General features: G+C 38.0%; 1 long non-coding RNA gene across 2 annotated transcripts; it reads right to left on the reverse strand.

The window, feature by feature from the left end:
- Positions 1-912: 912 nt before the first annotated feature.
- Positions 913-24,818, reverse strand: LOC115333370. 2 transcript variants are annotated; one of them, XR_003920768.1, is made up of 8 exons: positions 24,714-24,818; positions 19,961-20,080; positions 18,247-18,471; positions 16,792-16,863; positions 6,109-6,234; positions 4,691-4,800; positions 3,921-4,064; positions 913-1,623 (listed from the first exon to the last, which is right to left on the reverse strand). It is a non-coding gene; the product is annotated as an uncharacterized LOC115333370 (long non-coding RNA). The 2 variants fall into 2 exon arrangements; XR_003920769.1 differs by lacking the exon at positions 4,691-4,800 and adding an exon at positions 7,035-7,117.
- Positions 24,819-25,213: the final 395 nt, after the last annotated feature.

Here is a 25,213-nt window from a genome sequence, read left to right on the forward strand (position 1 = left end):
GCAGTGACATTATGCCAATGTATTTTTGGTACCATATTGCTTAAACGTGTGTTAGTTTGCTTGCCTTTAAACTCTGAAATGCTGGACATCGCTCAGACTGTTGCCACTGCCAAGCACTCCCCAGCTCCCCACTCCAACAAGAAGCCACAAGCAGGTAGTAAGTGGACCAGAACAAAGAGAAAGAAAATAAACATATAATCCCTCCTTTCAAGAAGTTAACTTATTTTTAATATTTTACTAATTTTTTTTATTATTTTACTTTTTTTTTTTTTTCTCAGAGGAAATTTCAGGGTTGAATTTGTCCTCTTGCCTGTGCAAGTGTTCAATGTATTCTTCAACTATATGAATGTTTAAAAAGGAAAATAGAAATGTAAATTGCCTCAGTGCTTTTAAAACCTTAAAAATAATAATTCAGTGACTACTCTATGAAATGGAACTATCCTCGCTGCTTTAACCTGCAGAGTAGGTTAGCATAACATGAAATCAATTATCGTACTAGACATATAAAAACTGTCAGGTTTAATACTTAACTGCAGTATCTCCCTGGAATGTTTGATTTCCAATCACCTGTATGAAGCTCCAGAAATGCAGAGACATCAGACAGATTCTGGGGTAAGAAATGTATTCCACTATCCTGAGCTACAAAAGTGAAATCTGGAATGAATAATACACCCCGTGAACACGATTCCCTTTTCAATCAAACATTTCCTAGTCCCCTAAAGTAAAGCACAGCACAAACTACAGAACAAATATTGAATTTCTATTCTGCATTGTCATAATTGTGATACCATTTCATTTCTTTTTCAGCTTGTCTGGAACCGGCTCAGCTTTGGCTGGAATATTATTCTCGGGGTTTTTTGGTTTGTTTTTTTTTGTTTTGTTTTGTTTTTTTTGGGGGGGGGGGGGTTCTCTGCAGTGACAATCAGAAATAGAAAAGAAATGCTTTGACTTTCACAGCTCTTCTACTGTCTACTACTAAACTTTATTATATACTTATTATACGCAATGAAAATTATTATTAGTCTTTCTTCTGGTATGTGCTTTATTATGTGACCTTGTTATGGCTAAGATTGCAATCTTCCAGTTTGCAGTGGTAGCGGTGACCACGGACAGCGAGTCCTTCATATGAGAGTCCTAAAAATGATGGATTAAACACGCATTAAGGATTGTGAAGTGCTAATATTACGATAATGGGCACTGTTTGAAACAGAGCTGAGACAACTGCCTGGTGTGGTGGGGAAGGAGTACAAATTGTGACTCCGATTCCTTTCTCCTGCTAGGTACTTCTGTAGGGAAGGGGAAGGCTGGGACTCACTTTGAGGAAAGTCATCTTAGAGCCCGTGTCCTTCAGACGGACAGCACTGTAACCCCTCAGGCAAGCCTAACAGCCAGGACAGGTTTCTGGGAGCTGCTGCTTTGCACATGCCTGTTTAAAATATCTCAAAAATAAACCCAAAACAACCTGGAGGGTCTGGTTTGAAGCTCTCAGTCACTTGACAGCTTTGGTGTATTGCTTCTAATACCAGAGATGTTACCCGCTCGTGGTTCATAACAGTTTGGTACAAAGAGTGATGTAAGTATGGAGCAGGAGAGATATTTATCTTGGCGTATTTGATTCCTCCTCTGAAATACAAACTCCATGTTTAGTTTGTCTTAAAAAAAAAAAAAAAGAAAAGAAAAAAAAAGGAAAAAGATAAAAGAAACCAGCATTTATCCACAAGATCAACTCTCGTTTTCTTTCAGAAATTACATTCTAGACAATAAGTAATCATTATGTGCCAACAGACCTGAGAATCTAATTTTAACTTTCAGGTAACATATTAGGGCTATAACCAAATCTGAGGACTATTATCATAGCAAAATGACTGTAATGCTTCAAGGCTATAATAGTCATCACGTTTTTATCATTCATATTACCATCAGGCCCAGAAACAATGAATTGCTTTAATGTTATTCTACCATAACCTTTAACTATATGCATTATTTCAAACATCTGAGGTAGTCCTTTATATGACACAGTAGAATAATACATTTGCCACTCACTGCACACTAGAGTTTGCTAAGCCCAGATTAGTCCAAAAACTTAAGTCTGTTCTGTATACCACCAAAATACATCTATTCTTTCAATCGTGCTGTGGAATGACCTTTAAGTGATACATAAGTTGAAGGAACACCAATAGAAAACATAAGGTTCATGAAAGTCTAGGAACGTTCTTTCAGTTATATCACCATTATAAAAGTGTCCTGCTTACCTAGTTTTGGGAGGGCTTTACTTGGCTAGCTCTCACATATTTTACGTGGAATGTACAACATAAATATTCCCTGGGTTCATTATAAAACTGTGCTTGTGATATACCTTTCCAGTGTCCTTCGTGTTCTTTCGTGAAATGTTTATTCCTGTTATATCAAGTGGGTGCTAATGCATAATACTAGCACTATACAGAGACCATCTTGATAAATAATCATGTGTATGCTCCAGTGATTTTGTGCATAAACGCTCCTATATCTAAGTTACTACAGCCCTAGGCCCTGAATGGATCAAATTTGTAAATACAGCACTATATTTCTTACCTCTGTTGAAGTGTATTATGATAGCAGTACCGGCATTTATCTAGACTGTTGATATAAAGGTTTCTAGCCACACAAGCAATGCATATTGCATTATGGAATTTTGTAATAAACTGCTTGAAATATTACCAGAGATAGAGGATCTTGCAAAACATCAAGGGAGCCCCGAGGCGGAAAGACTCCTGCTGAGTACAGAGTGTTTTGGATCAGGTCCTTGGAGAATATTACCTCTAAAATAACAAGTCCGAAGAATTTAATTGTGACTTCTTCAATGTCATCACGTCACCCTGAAAACCGGATGCTTTAGTTCAATGAAAGGTCTCAGCAATACAGAGTAGCTTTTTGTTAAAGTTTAACCACTTCAAAGAATTTGAAAATCTCATTTCTATGACATGAGGTATGGCTTTCAGTTGTACTAAAGCGCTTAAAATAATTGTGAGCAGGCAAACAGGACACAAAGGCTTTGGTTCTTCAGCTCTATGGGACCGGCTTGTGCTTCTTCTGTGGGAAACTTGCCCAAGAGATCTTTGCTTCCATTATCTGTTTGGAGCATCAACCTCCACTACCAATGAAGGCTCCAGCTCAGGTCCCAGGGAGAAGACCCATGATGTTAGGCCTGAATAAAAAAACAGTCGTGCTCCAAAGCTATCCGTTGTTCCGCATCTCCTCTGCAGCAGCACACAGCTGGTGGTGATATGAAAATGTAATCTTAGCAAATCTAAATTTATTGGAATATTTCTAAATTGCATTAAGGAGAAGGGATTCAGATACAAAGGATTCAGGCATAGGATAAGGGACAGTTATTCTTGTACTGAACAAGCAAAAAGTTATTGGACTTTTGGTCTAATTTTTCTGTGATTTCTCGTGTGACCTTTTACAAGCCACACACAGTCTGCCCAAGGAAACCACAAAATGATTTCCATTGGCTTCAATGGATGAGAGATTAAGGTCCTAATTTCTCTTTGAATCAGTTTTCTCATTAGTAAATTACCAACCTCAGAGCTTAATGTTTCCAATGCTCTTCAGTATCCTTGAACGGAAAATGATATTGGAATGTTAACTGTCCCTGTTGCCAACGGTCACATAGCATACAAATCTAGATTAATATGAGCATTTCAGTGGCAATGACAGCGCTGTGAAATCTGTACTGTGTTCCCTCTACCCTAGAAGAACTAGGCGAGAGTCAAAAAGATTAAACATTATAGGTAAAGAGAAAGCTGGTTTCTCAGCAGGTACCTTGTATTTCCTGCAGGTTTTACTATATTTTAGGACAGATTTTCATTTGCTGTCATCCTAGCACTCTACTAAAATACTCATTTCATTCACAGAGTTAATCAGCAAGTTCACTTCACCTGGATTTGAAATTTCTGGAGCTGAATGTTCACCTTGTTTCAGTACTTAAGGGCTTACAGCCTTCAAACAGCGTTATGAACTCCAAGCTCAAAGAGAAGTAAAAGTTGTTCATGCTGGCAGTGGTTATCTTTAAATATAAACATCTGAAAGGAAAAGGTGAAAATTTCAGAGTAACCTTCAGTGGAGAAGAAACGAAAAACTGACAGCAAATTTGCTGATGAGCTAAGTATTTCAAAGAAGGCCAATTCTGAACATTAAAAAGGCCCAGCAGGAAATCATTAAATCTGAGTGATAAAATGGGTTTATTTTAATTTGCTAGCTTGGATGTTCATTAACAATGAATGGATTGTGGAAAATATTCGTCTATAGCTGGCAGCATGACTTAGATAATAACTGTATTAACCTAGTCAGATTTCCCATCAGCAGTTTCTGTTGGATTGTTTTTTATCATATGCTATTTTCATCACCAAAAAGGTAACTTTTTTATATTGTTTAGGTGCCATGGGCTAGACCCGTTGGAGTATTCCAACCTCTGTAACTGTGATTTTTTGATGCAAACATTTAAATGAATGTCCTCAAAACCTCAGCTCGGATGTCATCAAGCCCTGGAGTTACTGGCTGCTGCAGTGGCCATGCAGATGAGCCTGTGTCAGAGCAGGTATTCCCCAGCTGTGATGCCTCAAGGACCTGCCCTAATAGATCTCATGGTCTGAACTTCATGCAAAACACAGCCCCTTCTGTCTTCCCCACCTAGAATTGCATTGCTGACCTGGGAAGTGGCAGCCTGAGGTTCAGCTCTGCGCTTTGCTTGAGGAGAGTTGAATTCCTGCCTCTGAATGTCCTCCCCGGACCAGGCCACCAGTTAACCATCAGGGACGACTTCTCAATACATCTTTTGAAGTTATTCAACTTGCATAAATTCAGCTGCTATGGTCTTCATAAACTCATTGGAGTAGGAGCAGAAAGCAGATTTTTTCCTTTTCCAAGGTAGGTGCTTTAACCTGTAGTCACCGTGGCCACACTCGCCATGGAGCACTAAATCTTGCTTTGTGCCTGTGTTCATGTACCAAAGTAAAGACTAGGTAAATCTAGTTTTAGTATAATCCATTATTTGGAATAAATGCCTATCTCCCTCATCACCACACTGTGCTCCGAAACAACTGCATTTTACCATTACCAATTAAAAGCCCGTCCCTGCTCTGTCTCACATATGCTCATTCATAGCCACCCTTTCAAACTATCCACATGATTGTAGTATACTCTTCCTAGCCCTCTATGCATATGATTAACCCAGCCTTTGACTCATTAGTTATACAAAATTCCCCAGTGGCAGATACAATTGTATCCTGGGTGAACAGGTGACTGGTGCTATGCATAAATTTCATATCAAATGACTCCATCCCTTTATTGGTAATAACTAGAATGGTAATTCTTAGACTGTGACAGATGGTACAGATATTTTGGAAGACTTAGATGTTTAATAGATTTGGCAGTGGATGAACAATAGTTTTAAATATATTAGTGATATCTAAATAGAAGATTTAAATTGTGTGGAAGTCAGAACAGGCTTCAAAACTTGCCCAAGGTGCAAAATTAGAGCATGTGAGGTAGACATAGATACACAAGTCTAGAAAGATTGAAAGCATGTCTGGTATGCCCATGCTACTGTCATTACTGGGATTAGAGGTACCCACCAGTCTACATGACTGTTTTGTTTTCTCTTGGTCAAAATACACCTTAAGGCACAATCTTGAGCTGAGTGGAGCGCAGCACTGTTCCCAGGAGAAACATGGAGAGGCTTGAGTGGCTCTCCCCCTTTTCCAATGGCATCATGACATGCTATAAATCACAACCCTTCTTTCTTCTCACTATTACTTGGTATCACCAGTGATGGAATATTATTATTTTCAAAAAACATTCACATACTGCCTGCCCAGCCTGAAAGTCCCAGCTGGAACTGCACAGGTTAAAGCCTCAAATCAATCCTTCCTTTTAACAGCCTGGGGAGCAGGCAAGCAACTTTCTCAAGAAAGATACAGAGGAGAACTCTGACCAGCTAAAAGGATATAAAGGGTACAGACCTAACACTCAGTCTCATTTATTCCATTACTTGCATTTCTGATTTTATTGATGTTGCGCATTAGGCACTTATTTTAGCCCTAAATTGAACTATGCACACGCACGTACCTTGTACAAGAAGTTTCTTCATAAACATCTGTGTCTTGCAAACACATCAACAGTCTTCTGGGTGAGAGGGGGTGGAGGTGTGTATCCAGTAGCATTTCTCGGCAATGAGTCCTTATAGCTTCATCCCTGTGAGAATAGAATGTGCCTTTTCAGTAAATTAAAAAAGAAACCTCCATCTTCGCTGTGGAGTATCACCTGACATGCTTGTTGATTTACTCAACTTATTTTTCATTCCGTAATTCTTCCAATCTGTGTTCAAATGATCTCATCCTGCATTTGTTTGATGAAGGTTACCAATCTGGAAAAGCCATCTACTTCCACCTTCATTATTATGACTGATATTTCTGCTGCTCTGTTTACTTGCCTTTAATCTACTCCAAGGCTAACATTTATTTTTGGTTTCATCCATAAGGAATTCAGCAATACCCTCCCCGCTATCCCCCACCTAAGTAGTGGGAACCTTTGCACAGCAGTGAATCCTTTCCCTTACATTATTTTAACATTTTAACTTCTGATCTGGTGGTGCATCAATAGCTGTGGAAATACTGCATGTTGTAGTCAGAACAACTCTAACTGATTCCAGCCACAGCCTGAGTAATTGGTCAGAAGAATAATTTCAAATTGGTGCAAAGTGATCATCAGCAATTGCTCAGCTTTATTGTTTGTTACCCTAGCAATGGTGCGGAGTTAGTTCCCAGTCCCAGGGGCCAGCAGGCATCGTGACTTCGGCAGAAATGTTCCTAAGTTATTTTAAAAGCCATCGATTTTCAAAAGTGTGCTGTGTTGAATTAAAGCTTGTCCAAACTATTCAACCTGGTCATATTTCTTCACCATCAGTGGTGTATATGTCATCTGTTGTTTCACCACCTGCTAATCCGTCTGTACCCTAGCTGTAGATTTGATTTATAAAGATGCCTATATCTTACTTGTTTGCTACATGCAACCAGTGTAGTTATTTTTTCCATCATTGTTTGTCTTTTCATGCTCCATCCACCTATTAGTCTAAATGCTGAAAGACAGGAAAATATGAAGAATTTTATTCCCACAACTGTCATTCACATTTTTCTACCTTTTTATCGTGAGTTATTGAAATCACATTGACACAACAGGACATTGTTCAAGTACGTATTTTGATTTACAATTTTTCACCGCCCTCATTCATTGCTATCAAAAATGAATTCTAACCGAGAGTGATATGTATATAAACCTGATGATTTGTATTCATAATCAGCTAAAGTTATAAGGAATCTCCTGCTGTGGTTAGTCAAGTTAATGCAGACATGAGCAAAATTACTTTACTCATAACCTGCAATAGTTTTAATAATGTTATTTCTATTTCTTTCAAAATTCTGGGAAACATTAGCTAGATAAATGGTACCTTTTGATTATCAGGCATGTTCCCTTCTTCAAACGCCAGCTTTGGACTGTAAGCATGAGCTCAAATGGGGGGGGTTGTGGGTGGGGGTTTTTTCGTTTTTGGCTATCTCAACTTTGGGCCTGGGTATGTCTGTTCTGTTCTTCAGTTCTACTGCTATGTTCCAATATGCTAGCAATATTTTTCCTTTTACTGGCTCATTTAACCTATGCAATAAAGATGCTTGTCATGTCATAAGGTAAGTATCTTCCCTAGAAATTGCTATAGAAGTTTGTATCAGACCGGACATTTCTATTGATTTTTGAATGAATATTAGCAGGTCTGTTTCTGCCTTCTTTTTAACAATTGACTTATAGACCTCCACATTTCTTGAAAGAAATATTGCTGTAAATTGTGATGACCCAATGTAATACTGACCCGCTCTTTTTCTTCTGTTATTGCTCAGTGTTCTACTATTCTAATAGCTTTTCTTATGCTCCTCACAATTAGTTCACAGAAAATTAGAAGAGATAATGGTTAATGAACAACTGCCACTCACTGTCAGTGAAGTGCTACAAACAAAAAGGCACTTTCAGAACTCAGAGAAATGAGATAATCTTACAGGGACAATGAGCTGCCTAGACTTGGGGAAAAAACTGGGAGGAAGCTGAAATTTTCCTTGACCAAGACCCTTTTGAGACCTTGAGAATATTCATCTCTGTGTGGCACTCACTTGGGTCAAACCTTGAAGAACTTTTCTATCCCTCAATCCATGCAGTGAAATGACCCCATATCAATTTAGGCCAGTGATATTGTTAGAAATAATCTCATGGTCTTTCATAGGCTTGTCTCAGACCCTTTAAAAGATACATGAAAAAAACAGTTCCTGTTATTAAACCTGTGTAATATTAAAGTACCTATATTTATACCCTCATCAATGAGCGTCTTCACTGACGTTGTGGTCAGCATGCTGAGAAGGCCAGTTTAGTTTTACTTTCACCGGCACAGAAATCCACAGTGTCTACCACATTAAGATAGTGATTTTCCATATATGATTGTTGCCTTCATTCCTCCAAGATGAAATGAGCAAAAAAAGTAAATGAAATAAAAAACTTTTCTTTCAATTATTGCATAATTACTGAACAACATACATTTCCTTCAAGAGATTGGCAGTAATATTTTATGACCTTATTTCTGCAATAGTAATTCAACTGGCTTTAAAATACATGATTCATATCTGAGCATCTTTGAGAAGTGCATGGTTGCCTAACTAGGATGTGTGCCAGCTGGGATCCTTATGTTTACTTATATATAGCTTGTGTTCAAACTACACTATTCAGCACTTTGGGCCTTTCTTGTGAGTACGGAGATGCATTTTTTGCTGCTGTTAAGTTGGATGAGGATAGGCGCTGAGGGCCACAGTTTTAAGGCTCAGTAATAAGCACGAGCTACAGGTATTTGCCTATGTAGACATTATCACATGGTGGATTTTTTTACCTGCACTTTGGAAAAGTCAAAGCTGACAGCTTCTTGATAAATAAGATTAACAGAACAGAAATATCACTTTAGGAAGTAGCATTTCAGGAATACTGGAGAGTAATCCCACTTTGGTAGACTGCCTATACCCCTACAGTGCACAGTGAAAATGAAGACTCTTTATTCCACTTTTCTTTTGGATCTAAAAATAGTCACATCAAATTTAAAGCGGTTACTTTCAGAATAAGATCCCATACAGGATAAAACTTTCTAACAGGACATTTCTATTACTTATTTCCCTAGCCGAGCTTAGTCAGAAACATCCCTGCATGTGGTTTAGAATGCTGTTTGTCTTCATCTAGGAAAAAGATCAATTCTGTTGTGGAAACACAGTGCACAGCATGGGATCACACTAATCAATTTGAGCAGACCTTGGTAAAACTATCTGTTACTCTGCAATCCAGCAGCATCAAAACTAATTAATACTTTACTCAGCTTTAATGAATGTATTAGTGGTTAATATTTGTGTGTAAGCTACTCATAACTCAATAATCCTATCACATTTGCATTTTTAATAGGACAGGTATGTGCCTTTGATTTGATTGATCATAGAACCTATTAACCTAGATTTGTAATATATCTCCAGTTACCTCCAAGGCAGAGCAGTAATCACTATGGGCATGATAACAGGTAGCAGATTCAGTGGTATAAAGGCCTTTTCAGATTCCAGGTGACTGTGACTGAAGAATTACAATGGGAGATGCATTTTAAACCACACGTGAGCTGATCTCGAAGGTGATAAATGTCTAAAACCAAGGACTAAGTGCCCTGGATTATGAGATTCCCAAACTCTTTCAGTTCAAACCCCCTCTATAAAGGAAGCAATAAAACCAGGAAGGGGGAAAAAAAAAAAAAAAAAAAAAGCCTAAGCATGGACTAATCCACTCCATACAAGAGAGAATTTCCCTCACTCTCTTTACCCCACTCCACACATAAAAACCTACTGTGTAGTGCAAGCTTATTTATTTAAATGAATCTGTGGGTTGTTTCAGGTGGGATATGAGTAAATAAACCAAGTACTTCTCCAACGCATGTTAGAGAAGAACAATATTTTGCAATTTCCCTCCTACAGGCTTTGTGTTCTACAAAGAGAAATAAAAAAGTACTTCATCCTTTTCAGCAGCCTTGAAAGCTTTTGCTTATTCATACCTCCTTACAATAGAGGACAGATAATCATTCTGAAAGGGGAAAGCAACATTCAAACACTGTGGAGAGAATATGCAGTTAGATGAATTCCATGTGAACAATAATAAAAAAAAGATATGAGGAAAAAGCAGTTCATTCCTTTGGAGACCCATCTTTTTAATGCACTATTTCCACAGGATCTTCTAATTGCTTCTTGTGGGATTGAAGTGTTTTCTCTTGCAACATCAGTTTAGAAATATGTTACATTTGTTGGTACGTTGTTCTTCTGCTTTTTTATTTTTTAGCTTCGAAGAATTGTTTTCCTATCCTTTTTTCCCTGAGATATTTTCCCCGAGATATTTTCCCCATATCTCACATTTTCTTGTTCACACTGTTACTATCAATGAAATTTAAGCTTCTATGATGCTGTGAAGCTGAATCCTCTTTTATTGCCATACTTTCTTATACGGTGGGACAGCAGTGAAAGCTGCCGGTTAATCAGTTCTGAAGTCCTACATGCGGGCAGGAAGATGTGCTATTAATTATCCAGTGAGGTGTACCTGCATGATTAACGTGAATTCATTTTCCATTCTGCACTCTATTGCTTCTCTAGTTGCAGTATCTTTGTTAGAACTGTGTCTAAAGGGAATTAAAGGGGGAAGAAGACATGCTGTGTAAAACCTCAAGCAAAGGACACAGACGTTGGGCTAAAAAAGGAGACAAGATGAAGCAGCAATGCCGCTATTCCTGGTTGTACTGCCCAGATGTTTCTCATCTTTTCCGGCACAGCTCTTTATTGTCAGCTGCCACAAGACAAGTTGCAAAGTTAAGGCCTAATAAGTAATTAAGGCAGCCTGTCATGAAACTGAGAAAGATGGGGGAAAGAATATGCTTTCACCTCTTTTCATAGAGCTTTGATTTAACTGCTTAAAAATGTTCCTCTATTTTGCATAGGGCTGAGCAAATCACTCATCATAAATAATGTATTAACCTAATATCATCACTTTTACTCTGTGAAATGTTCCTGAGTAGATTTAGAAGTGTTTCTTTCGAAAAGGTATTGGTGCTTGAAAGCAAATCACCAGATATTTTATCTGCACATGATAGTTACATGCAAACAGGTAATACTGTAAACTGAGAAAGTCTAATATTACCTCTCCATATCCTATTTGAGAAACATTTAAGAAATAACTTCAAAGAAAATATGTATAGCTAAAATAAGTGAGTTAGGAAGATTTTGTGCAACTGAAGCTCACTCATCAAGTGCTTGAGGAAAGTCATTGTGAAGGACTCGGGCTCAAATAAAAATTAATTATTTCTTAATATGCCAGTAAAATTATTGCTATCACTTGATCTGTTTTAATTAACAGTCATAGCTTTCTGGGATAGACAATATCGTCTCAGGTATACAAAGGCCATATATTTATATCCAGATATCGAACTGCTCTAAGACAAATTGCCTGTGTTTAACTAAAATGTGTCTCAGGATTACATCAAATCTTTTATTTCCCTTGATGCAATTCTGTTATTTCCCTTGAAGGTCTCTGTGCAGAAGGTTCAAACAGCAGGAAAAACAACTCCTGAGGTAATGCAGGAAGATACAAAATGAAAAGGGTGTCCAGATCTCTGCTGGAAAAGAAATTGCATTTCTGGTAAGCAGCAGAGATCAAATAAGGCAGAAAGAGCCTGACTGCCCATCAGTCTATTAAGGGCAACGAGAGTCAATGGAAGATCAATATGTTTTGGGTAAGGCCTTGAAAGAGACCTCTAAATGTGCATAATTAGCCATTCTTGAAAGTGTCAAAATAGTTCACAGTAAAACACTCCTGCGTATGTGAAAACCTGTGAGAATACCGCTACTGCTTATACTCACACGAAATCCAGGCTGACCACCATGTGTGAGAGCAACTATAAAAGCCAGAAGATTGACAACGACTAAACCCTAGAATATATTATATCAGTCATTCATACTTTGGGCTTGTGAGAGCATGAATTAAAACTTTGAGGTGAATGCTTGAAAACCAGCATTTTGTGTTCTACGCAAACATTTTGTGTTCTACCCAAAGGTCTGGCCTTTGGGATCACGAATGTTTTTCAGGGTGAACAGCAGCAGCAGAGATTCATTCCACTTGTAACCATGCATAGGAAATGCACATTAATCCTCTGCTGCACCTGAACAATGGAAGCTGAGAGACCTTACAATTCATTTGAGTTTTAGGATAGTACTATACTGTAAATAGGGGGTAATATTACACTGTAAATAAGGACTAGCTGCCATCCAGGAGGACTGCATAGTCTGTAAGGATTCAAGCAAAGCAAGTTTTTACTATTGTTTCCTTTCTAAAGCAATATCACAAGAGCTTTCTCTGCCAGGTCCTTTGTGAAAGTTTGGGGTGCACAAGTGTGGGATATGGCGAGTTTGGACCCTTGCTTCAGTACATTGTAACTGAGGTTCTGCTTTCAGTATTTGGAGGGTCTTACCAACAGGAGCTCTATGTTTTGCAGTTAATGAACTTCAGAAGATGGAACCCTGTTGCTTTAAGACATGTTACTAAAACTCCCTTCATGCCAAGCAAAAACCAGATTTAAAAAAAATCTGGCGGCCTATTTATTATCCTCCTGGCCGCAATTCGTAACTCTCAGGAACTCTAAATGAAGCTGTATGGATGGATTGTTTACAAATGTTTGTATCTGGCTGCAGACACTCCAAACACACCAATACAAAAAGCAGCTATTGTTCATTCATTGCAAATAGGCTTTTACTTTGCACTTAATAATCCACAAACAGATTTATTCTCTGAACAGTTATCAATCCTCAAAACAGCAATATTTTTTCAACCAGGCTAGGATTCCTGTTTTAATGACTGAAGGAGCTAAACTACACGATTAGGTTTCCTTCTTTTTACCCTCTTGTGACATTAGACTGGCATTTGAGAATTATCATTAGAAGTCTCTGGTGGTTTTAGAGCAAAAACCCAGAACATGCAACAAACTGAAAGATATAAAATATATCTTTGCCCCCCTCAGGGTGGGATTGTGCATGTGTTCTGCTATAATGTATATAATGTATATAACATAGTGCATACGTTTTTACTGTCTGCTACAGGATGCTCAAACTCTCGGCCTATTTATTAAAGATCAATTTTTGTGATATCATTGATCCACTGAACACTGGAACTGTCATCCTTGCCCAGGAGTAGCTGCAGTAGCAGCTGAAATACAATCCTTTCTTCTACATTTCTCTGTGGATTAAGCCCTCGGTATACACATAATAGACACTCTCCTTGTCCAGATTATATGCCACTGGTATCAGACAAAAAAAAAAAAGAACAATAATAAGGTAATATGTTTAAAAAAACGTTGAAGAATTACACACCAATCATTCTTTGCTCTGTGCCCAGAAAGATACCAGAATAAATAGTCAGACAATCTATTTAAGCACTCAGAAGATAAAAGATGATAAGAAAAGGACCAGCATGGATGTTTTGAGAAGAAATCTTATCAAGCTCACCTAATGCCTTTTGGTGATAAGGTGGATAGGGAAGAAGGATAGGGAAGATGTCTGCAGGAGAGGAGCTGTGGTGGGAGACAGTAGGAGTGTCATTAACAAAGAAAAGCAGACAGCAAATCAGGATAAGTAAACAGGAATAGCACAATTTAAATGTGAAGTAATTCTTCAAGGCTATGCATCAGTAAGACTACAGCTGGAGAACTCTGGCCTGTCTGGGACCCAATATTTCTAAAAAGATATGGATTGACTAAGGGGAATTCTGCAGAGAACATGCTGCAGTCAGAACTGCAGAAAACAAGGAGCATGAGGAAAACCTGAAATAACTGAGCTTGGTTAGTCTGGAGAAGGACGATAAGGGAGGGGAAATGTCTTCACACAAGTGAAAGGTTGTTCTAACCTACATGGTATTAGCTCTAGCTCTGTCCTCTGTGAGGAGGAAGGCTGTAAAGTGTACTCCTTGCCATCAGGGAGGGAATAGGGTCATTTCCATGATGAAATTGCAAGGGAAATTTAGGTTAAACACTAGGAAAAAAAAATGTCCAGCCTAAAGTCTAGATAGGTAGTGGAATAAATAATGTAGATGTCTGTGGAATTTCCATCAGTGGAAGGACAGGTTAAGCAGACACCTGTCAGACACAATTTAAGTCTGGTTTATGCTATCTTGAGATAAAAATGATGGAGTGGGTGACTTTGTAAAAACCCTTCTTCCCTTATCCCTGCTTTATATGACTCAATTTTTATTTTTGTCCTGAAATCCAGCTTATAGTTAGACTTAATTAAAATATTTGAAGCCAAATAATATATCTGTGATTGTTGTGTTTCACTACAAACCATTTCAATTGGCAAAATTGATGGCTTTTGAGTAGACCACAGTACAGCAACAGGTTTCAAACACATCGGGGAAGAGCCTCCCTGGCTTTTCTTTTACTCCTTCATCTCATCACCCCCAGCATGAAATCACCACTGATGCCTTTGCAATCATACTTCAGTTTCCTGGCATTTGCAACAATTCCTCCATGATGGCCACAGCCTCTTCAGGAATCCTCTTGTAAAATGTATTTCCTCATTTTCTTTGTTCCAAATACTGTATCTTTTTCAAACACTCTTTTCATGGTGATTGTAGAGGAACTACTACTGTTTTTCAAATGTCTTTCTGCACTCAGGCCCTGTTCTAGCTAATGTACCGTATGCCCATGAGTTAAATTAAGTCAAAATACATCAACCCCAAAAGTTTTCCCAGGTTTGCACTGAGTTCTTTTGAAATTCTGCACAGTTTGCCAACATATTGCTTACAAAACATATACTAAAAATGGTGACAATTGGAAATATGTTGGTAGGCCTTGATGCATGGGAGCTGAGTGAAATTCCATGCGATAGAGGAGATCAAACAATTTTCCAGTTGTTCCAATTCCAATTTCCTTTTCAATTTTAAAAGCCATGAAAAGTTGCTTGTGGAGTGATAAAATCTCTTCTTCCTCCTATTTGCAGCTTGTTCCCTGCATCAGTACCCAGCTTCCCTGCAGAACCTACAAGCTGGGGCCATCTTCCACCCTTAGCTCTTGATACCAAGAGTGATCCAAAAATAATTTTCAGGGGTTTTTTTTGCAAAGTTCCATTATTAATTTTTTTTTTTAAATACACCAAACTTTAGGGACAAATTCAAGAGACATCGTGTTGATTTTTAGGTGTAAGAATCAAGGTCCCAGAAAAAAATCAACCTCAGTTAAAGACATTTATCTTAATTTTCTGATCCTAGTTCTTATTTTTTGAGAGCAATGAAAGCTCGGGTATGATCTTGCACTGTTGATTCCGTGTACTTATCTCGAAGTGTAAACATCCGTAGAGTCAGAGCCAAAGGTTTCTTTAAATTAGATGCTCGGTAGCCAATAGATATTTGTTATTATTGTTCATGAAGTCCCATTCTCATGAGATAAATACACAGAGGCAACTTTTATATTTCACTTTGTTGAATTCATTTTATGAGATCTTCAGGCTTAGTGGTGCTTCGTTGCTTTTTGTGGATTTTTTTTTTTTAAGATTATGTTTTCATTCAATTGTCCTTCTGTAGATTTACAGTAAAAACAACTAAGGACACTTTGTACCTAACCCTTTCATAAAAAGTGATTGAAAGTTCAGCTGAATATGCTCAGTGCATTTTTTTTGCTTGTCATCCTTCACAGATTTACTTCTTTCCATTCCATCTAAAAATATTGTTTTGTTTAAGAAGAAAAAAACCTATCCTTGTGACAATTTGCATAATATGTTAATGCTGATATGCATCTAGACATCTGGATGGCATTTTAATATCTCATTCTCATTCGAACAACTAGAAACCACACAGATGGTAGAGACAATTTTAAGAGCATTGTTGTAAACAAATAAGGCAGCCAGGAAATCAAACAGGCTCTAAGATAGGCTTTAGAGCCTCTACTGCTTTCTGTGTGAGAATATGCATATGACATGTTTTGACTGCAAGAGAGAGCAGCCTTCTTCAGTTGCAGATAAACTAAGAGGTAAATGCAGAATTTTTAATTGAGATTGAGGATAATTTTATGAGAAACTCCTTACCCTGCCCAGCATAGCTGGCACCACGGATTATACTCAGCGCTTGTGAGACTAAGTTATTTGAGGCTCGAGATGCTGCGGGGCAGACTATGTGTTTTATTTTATCTTATTTTCAATTAGCAATAGAAATATGAAAAATCCTGATTGCTTCAGGAAGAAGACATGTAAATTCTGTTTTCATACTTTACATAATAACGTACCTTCTAGTAGTTATTTGCTCCCGTTGTTAAAAATTCATCCGTATGAAGTTGTATAGGACTCAGTAATCCCCTGCAGTCCTCTTTAATCTGCTCCTTGTTTGTACCTCTTTATAGGTATGTAATCTTTCTGAACTAGAGCAACTACTGCAAGCGCTGATGTTTTGGATGTCTGCTCAATACGCTTATGTAAGAGCTATACAACAGCCTTTTCTGTAGGTGGAGCTGATGTCTCAGCAGTTGCTGCAAATTGGTGTATCTCTCTGGACTTCATTAAAATTACTCACACCTATCTTTATCAAATAACATCATAAACTATTTTCCCCTTCACTATAGCTGCTCTTGCTCCTCTTAGCAGTTATGGCTAGAGAGCCTACACAATCAATTTCACTGACCTTATAGAAGTTTTCAGGAATTCAGCTGTACTCAGTGATAATACAAGACTCCTGGACGTCCTCCTTCATCTCCTGTAACGCAAGTAAAAAGTTACCATTTAAATTCTACTCCTTCACTATGTAATTTCAGGTAAATGAAAATATTACAAAAGCTATTGGATTTTACATTACAAACTAGGTATCGAAGCCTCTACTCATAACCCAAGGAACAGTTCAGGTATTGAACACCAACATAAGCTATTTGGAAAACCAGTTAAAAATTTGTGCCCGATACGAAAACCAGTTAAAAATTTGTGCCCGATACAGTCTAGTTAACTGAAGACCATGGGACTCTCAAATTCAAGAGAATGGGATTAGAAGCTCATGGAAAGCTGGTGGGTAACCACCTCAGAAAGCAGTTATGAAGGGAACTTGTGAAAACAGTAGTTCCTAAAATATTTCTACTTTTCCTCTCATCTCAAAACCATGGATTTACAATTGGTAAATGCTAAGAAGGAAATAGAAGACAACTCACAGAAATGAAGGACAAAGCTAATGGAAATTCAACACAAAAAAAGGCCTTAAGTCATGTCTCAAACCTAGGAATAAAAACAATACCACAGCATAAAATAACCCGACAGAAGCCTTTCAGAGCGAACACTGAATAAACCAACTTTCCTTCACAACGCCGACCTGCTCCCAGGCTGATGACCATTCCCCTTAACCTGCAGGTGATGCCCACTACTGGGTAATATTCTTCTTTCCCGTAGGTGTTTCTCTCGGTCTCCATCTCTCGCACTTTTCCTTTCTTTACGAACCCCTCCGCACTAGAGTTTGGTGGCCCCAACCAAGCTGTGAGCCAGGTAGCCGCGGTGCACTGAAGACCATCACTGGGATTGGGATCAGGAGCTCTCGGCAGGTGAACTGGAGGCAGCAGCGGTTGGAGTCTGGGCCAGGAAGTCCTCTGCAGTCTAGCGCAGCTATGAAAACTTTATGTGTCATATTTTAAGTTTGCCTCAAAAAAAACCCAAACCCAAAATCAATAAAACTTTAATCCTAAGCATGCTTACTTTGACAAATTTAGTTAGTGTCTGGCAGAAAAAAGAGGATAAAAATAGTCATTTAATTTTTAGTCTGCAAATTGTTAGATTGCAAACAGCATTTGCTCTCAAAGATGATTCTTTACTTTGTTCACACAGCTGGATTTTTGTGATGTCTGGTACATGCTTAAAGAAAATCATGATCTAATTGTTCATACTTCAAGCCTGTTGATGATGGAGCTATTGTGGCAACTAGAATGGATGTGAAAAACATTAATAACAAACGGTGCAAGCACCTGCCTCTGATCAGAGAGTGCTGGAAAGCAGGAAAATGATTAAATTACGATAGGAATAGCCAGAGAGCAAGAGATAGAGCCTTTTAAAGCAGAAATTTATTCTTTGTTCTTAGACAGATGGAGCTGATGCATTCTCTCACCAGGCTTAGCAGGTTGGTTGAGGAGGAGAGAGCTCCAGCAACAGGAGTGCCTGCCTGAGAGGTCATGAGCAGTGCCATGAAGCTTCAGGGCATGCGTCCACCTTCCCTTCTCTGTGAATTGCACTTTCCACCCCTCCTGGTTTTACGGCAGCGTGCATTAGTGAAACAGGTCAGAGAATCCAAAGTTATTTTTGAAGTCCATCATTTTTCCAAATATCAATCTTCCTGCATGTCAAAAAAACCAACAAACAGGCATTTTTATAGGAATGCAAGAGCTTTTGGTGAAAGGTTTTCATAAAATATGTATGAATTCATTGTATATATGCAGTAAAAAAAGAACAGATATATCACAGAAGATCATATTTTTGTGTCATCTTTGGCAAGAAAATATAGATCAATCGTTTCTAAACTCTTGTTTTGCCAGTACAGAAACAGTACAAAAAGCACTGAGGTAACTGATGTTGACACCACAGGAAGACTTATTACTTAACGAGTTTTCTCTGTTCGGATCTGTAACTTAGACAATTCCATACTGAAAGAAATTCATTTTGTTGCCTACTATTCTTTATCAACTTATGAAGAACAGAAAAGGCATTCTGAGTCACTCATTTAAACCACAGCTTTAAACATTAAAGCATTTCAGCTGAAAATTTATAAGAACTTTTATGTAAAAATATGATGTCTTGTTCCTTAAACCTGTTTCCAAAATGAATGCATTTTTTAAAAAATTGAAATTTCTCCAAAAGAATGTAGCTGATCATTCAGGCTGCATGATTAAATTTGAGGATTTGAAAGCAACTGAAAATAGGGTATTAAATCAGGTAGTATTGATCTGCATTATGAGTATAATCCCCACTGTTTGAATAGGTGGAGAAGAGGAATCACAATGCCTGAAGATGACTTAAATCTGTTATTAATTTGTGCAGCCCTAGGTAGGTAACAGAAAATCAGTTGGTAAATTGAGGGATTGTGATAGCCAGTCTTTTAAAGAATTTTTTAAAATATTATGAGGAACCTGGATTCCTTAATTCCTGTAAAGAAGCCATCATTGCAGGTATGTACACAATAGCATTAGGTGGAGATATTAAAATTTCTATCAGTGTTACGATGGTGATTTCAAAAGCTACATTATTAAAAAAGAGGCATAATTAAAAGGGAAGGGGCTCCTTTCAAGTTGTTCCAGGCTTTAGTTATTTACCTTAATCAATTACAAAAAGAGGTGGGATTGTCTCCTCCATTTGCATGCCTAGAATAGCTCTTTTGGAATTGCTCCAATACTCCGTGTCATTTCAGACTTAGGACAGCTGCTCACTCTAGTCAAGCTAATAAAATTTCACAAAAAATACACCACTCTGTGTGCAGAACTAGACGGAAGCAAAGAAGTATCAAAATGCTTCATTTATCTCACTACCTTGCAGCAAAGCTAGAAATACTAGGGTGTATGGTACCATGGAAAGTCTTTGAGTGTAACAAAGTGCCAAGGGAAAAAATGGAAATGAAAGGGAAGAGATGCTCTTTTCCTGATGGGATTTAATTGTGCTGTTGACTCGCTCTCTACAGGATCCCTTCTCCCAGCCGTCCTGAAGCAAATGACATACAAAACGGTCTATGGTGCTACACTACAGCTGTACGTGTTAGCCTAGCAATCAGCCGTGGAGTCCTAATGATGGGGTTATTTAAGCTCTGAATCAGGTTTATCTGGGAAATGGCTTACTTCTAGTATTGTGCTTGTGGCATTTGTGGAGAAGTCGTCTTTACGATCCTGCCTCCCACCAGCTGGTCTTCTGACGGTCTTCAGGCATGTGTGTATGTATGTCTGCCACGGAGCAGCCACCTGCAATACATTCACAGATCAATTTACTGTCAAGCGGTTTGGAGTGATTCTGCGCTCAGTTTGAGATGGAGTTGCCCTAAGCAGCTGAATTTCAACGACTGTTTCCTAGAATTGTACTTACAGTAAATTAAGCCATTTCAAAGGTTTTTCATTTAGACACTGGCAAGTGTTTCTGTACTTAATGTTGTTTTGATTGGGATCTACTGTATAGGACTTCTGTGTAGCTCTTAGTCCTCTCTGCAAGCAGAGGGGGAAGCAGAGGTTTCTATAGCATATCCTAGTTCTGTAAAAGGCTAATTGCAGACATTGCAGCTGAGCCAGGGTGATTTCCAAGTCACCCCTTCAATTCAGGATCAGCTCTCAGGCAGCCAGACTCATCTCACCTGTGCTTCAGTGGGAGCCCTTCCTCTGATAGCACTGAATCTGTTTGTATCTCTCTCAAGATTGGGGTTTTTTTCAAAGCCAAAGATAAAAACACTTCCCTACTGATGTGCTTTCCATGTATTATTAGATTTCATTGCTGGTATATCCTTCCTTTTTACAGACAAGTTGACCAACCCTCACACCTTAAGGGGCAGAAAAGATAGATGCAGGCAAAGCCCTTGATGCCCACCAAAAGGGAATCTCATTTTGCTAATGCTTAATAATTCCTTTTTCTTTTGTTTTGTAGACCACGTGGCAAGAGACCTGCTGCCTCCTTCTCTTCTAACACCTTGTCTTATTAAAACTCCCTCCACTCTTGATGACCATGCAAAAAAAGGTAGCATCCTAAAATGGTGTCCACTAAGTAAACTCATCCTGGAAGAACAGGGAACATTCCTCAGCAATTTGTATGAGAAGTGTCTCATCTGTGCGGATGGAACTCCATCTGAATAGAGCGGGGAAAAGCTTTGTTTGTATGCGTGCATTATGTATGTACGTACAGTCCTTGTAATATAACTGGTACTTTTTAATTTTCTTAGCTGTTTTTTGTTCAGCAAGGTCTGTTTTGCCCTCCTTCTTTCTGAGGTGGATATCTTAATCATATTTATAGCATTTATAAAAATCATTCCTACCTTCTTATATTTTATGAGATCTGCGGTATCTAGTAAATTTCTAGAAAGAAACCTCTTTTTTTCCCCAACCTAACAGGAGATAGGACTGCATTAGATTATATGAAATTTAAATGCATTAGCTGTTAGCCCAAGTGAATTTTCATATAAATTAATATTGTTATTGTATTTTAACAAAGCAATAGCATTTATGGAATTATTTAGACATCAATTACTTGGAGGTGTCTTGGAACAATTATAGACTTCATGCATCGTCTGCTTCTTCGCTTCAAAATTTGTTGCATTCTTCAGAAATACCACATATCAGCGAGCCATAAAACACATTTTAAATGCCTTCTAGCCCATCACAGACACTGTTGTTAGAAAAAGACCCCTGAGCCGATGACATCCTAATATGTGACTATGTAATTAAAATTTTGACATATGCAAAGAGTTGTAAAATAGATAAAAGAGTATGTATTGTAAATAGAAGTTTAAAGGCTCTGAGCAGATGGTTCGTTTGTGAAAGAGGTACGGGGAGCGCCAAGAAATGACAAACAGATGGCTTAGGTGTGAAGGACAGGCAGGGAAATTTGGAAGAGTTGAGGATGTAATGGACAACTCTCTGGATTTTCGCACACACTAAGTGAATCATGAGGCTTGAATCGAAGGTTAAACATTTTACATTTTTCTATTTGCATTTATATAAATGTGTCCATGGAAAATGTCCAGCAATAAAGCCTGATAATAACAATCAAGACAAGTCATGCTTCATAGGCTTTAGGGACACAAAGTCTGTTCAAGCTGCAGATACCACTTGAGTGATAACACAGGCACTTCTATCCCAAGTTGTATGTGTGGGCTGAGTTGTCTTAATTCAAACAGAAATATTCAGAGTTGTAGCAAAACCATATTGCCAATATTTACAGGTGCCTGAAAAATAGTTTTAGTAAGGTACTAAATGAACTAATGTTTGCCAGCTGCTGCTCCTTGCCTGTCTACTAACTGCTGGGTTAGCAGTATGCTGAGTGAATTCAGTTCAAATTTAAGTGATTACACACCAAAATCATGACCAAAAAGGAATCTCATTTGGGCAGAAAGATCAGATCAAATATTACTTTTTTGGGGTTTTTTTAAGCAATGGCAAGTCTTAAGTCATGACCAGATTAAAATTATGACACTGCTAAATCTGTCCTTGAGTCGAATTTTCTGTTACGTTTTGACTCTCTCATATTTGCCAGGCAAGCTTGAAAAATACATCACCAGCTACAAAGTAAAAGAATTTTTGCACACAAATGGGCCAAAGATCACTTTTAGTAATCAAAATCAAATTTCCTAAGATCTGTGAAAGTGCAGGGACTTTGAGAGTGCTCTTTGATGAGATTCTGTGTGAAAACTTGATCAATGTAGTAAAGGGGGGATATTTATGAACGCTTTTGCAGAAGTCAGTTAGTTTTGTCAGCAAATATTCATTCTGAAAATGGTAACTGAAACCAGGAAAACCTTAGGCATAACCAAATAAATGTCCTCATTTTATAGCAACGGCTAGTACCCAACTGAGAAAATAGAAACTTGTAAGCATCACCAAATGATCCTCTATGTAGCTTTGGGAAAACTTGACTGAACAGATTTTTCAAAGCTATGGAGAAAGATTTCAGGGATTCCTCCAGAGAAAAAAATAACAGCAAGACAGAGACCTCAAATCCTTGTGGAAATTTTGTACTGCCCACCTTGCCCAGACTGAAAATCTCACCACAGCAAGTCAGCCTAGCAGATTGTATTAATGTGCCTTAATATTTACTGATGGTCGAGTATTCAGAAGTGATTAAAGCTACTGTAAGGCACTATATGTATTTTTAAAAATCTAGCTTTTATAGGGCTGAGAGGAAAAAAAATTTAAGTCTATCCAGTACAGACTACTAAAAGGCCACTACACTTCTGCAGGTAGTTACAGAGACGTAAATGTCTTCCAAAATAGCTTAATTTTGTAAATTACGTGATCAATACTTATTCTTTTCTCTTACTACAAAAGGCTATTTACATTTGAAATGGTACTTATGTTTATGAAAAGTGAATTCCTGCAAAGCAATTGTTACATGGAAACCCTTTTATAGGTTTACCTAAAGTTTACCTTGCAATTTTTTAACTTGCAAAAAACCCAACACAATCATTACTTTTGCATTGTGTAGTTTCTTGTGTAATAGTAATACAAATGGAATTAGTAGCTGTGTGCGGTGTAGATACTATGGTAGCAGGAGGAACACTGGAGTACTAATAAAAAACTGCTCTTTGCTAGCTACAGCTGCATTATATAAAGGCTTGGCATTGTTTATTACAACTGTTTGAAAGACTAGCAGAATACGGTTCCTCCAAGAACCAAACCAGAGTCTTGCTACAGTGTCCTGTAGTAAATATTGCTGAAAACAACAACTACCTATGCTTGTCTTTGAAGAGTTCCCATAAACCAGTTAAAGCTAATTCTAGTTTTTCTGCCTTACAAAGCCCCAGGAATCATTCCAAGTCTGACCTGTGGAGCAATCTGCTTTGTGAGGTACGTGTACCTTTTAGATATTATCTATTTTTTTGAACTTCATCTGCATTTATTTTGCTTGCTGGATAATCTCTTTAATCCCTGACAAACTACTTTCCTTCAGCAACCTTGTTCTTTTGTATATGTCTCTCTGCCTAGTTAATTTTGTCTCTGCATTTCTCAGGCCTGCCAAACAGTAGCTAGCATCCTCCCAGCTGTCACTCCTCCTTTCGGTGGCAATCCCTTCTCCTGCCAGCTTCTCCCTGATTTTCCTACTCAAAACATCTCTATTGCTCTGCTCTCCATTCCTATGGTACTACAATTTGCTATCATGCAGCATAATTCTCATCATCGATCCATACTTTTTTCCTAGGATGTTGATAAATTTATCTTCTTTTTGCCTGGAGAGGAGCTGCGTATTTGAGCTATATGTTATTCTCAGAAAGATGAACTTACTTGACCTCCTCTTTTTTTTTTTGGCTAAGAGAGAGACTGTTACTTGTGATTTTTTTTTATCTCACTCCTGTATTCTAGGCTATCCTGGTTCTTCTTGATTTCTTTTATCTGCTAGGTATCACACCACACCAGCTGTCCAAAGGAGATGAATTTTAGTAGGGCTGTTTGTACTATGACAGCTAAGGTTGTGTCAGAAAAGTATTACAAATGACATCCTTCAAAAGTTTCTAGTAGCCATAAACATTTGCTGTAAAAATCCATGTAGGTTTTTGCTAAGGATATTATTTTTATGTTTATAAATCTAGATGTGATTTATAGAAATAATTACAAATAATGTGCAAATAAAACTTATGGATATATTCTAAATGCCTAATAGAAACAATAGAAGCCTGTAATAAATATGTATATAACCGTAGATTACTATTATTTCAGTGGAGGAATTACTCTTACATAAAAGTGTTATTTGAATAACAAACAGCATACTTATTTTGGGATATGTATTTTTCAATAAATTTAAAGCATAAAAATTATATTTAGATATAATTTGTCCTCAGAATTAAAACAAAAGCTCACCTCTGCCTAATGTCTATATATGTTTCTGAACTTCCAAAAATACCTTAAAACGAATCCACACAGCAATGCCTGCTTTGTGAGTGAAGCACAGAGAAGGTAGAGGTGTTCCTCAAGACAAATAGAAGATTGCTGATGCCACATCATAAGACTGAGAATTAAAGAAAAGCATTAAAGCAAACCGAGACAGAGAACAATACAGTAATTAAAAAGTAATTGAAACAAAGTGATAGATCCTCTTTCTCCCTTCCAGTCAGTACATTTGTGAGGATATCAATACCTCAACCATTTGTTTAGCTTGTTTTCTAGGACTATAATGACTAAATATTGATGTTTCTAACATAGAAGGGAATTAAGAGTTGCGGAGCCCCCTTTTCTCCCCACGTGGGCTGTTCGTAGGGTGCGCAGCAGGAGAGCAGCCTCTGCACACGTGAGCGCGGGGAGAACTGCTGGGGCTCAGAGGTGGCTCTGCCACGCCGGCACACCGGGGCGAACCCCTGCCAGGTCCGGCGCGGGCGGGTTGTGAGAGCGAGGCAGATCCAAGAA

Source organism: Aquila chrysaetos, chromosome 20 (assembly GCF_900496995.4).
Source record: "Aquila chrysaetos chrysaetos chromosome 20, bAquChr1.4, whole genome shotgun sequence".
Taxonomy (NCBI): domain Eukaryota; kingdom Metazoa; phylum Chordata; class Aves; order Accipitriformes; family Accipitridae; genus Aquila; species Aquila chrysaetos.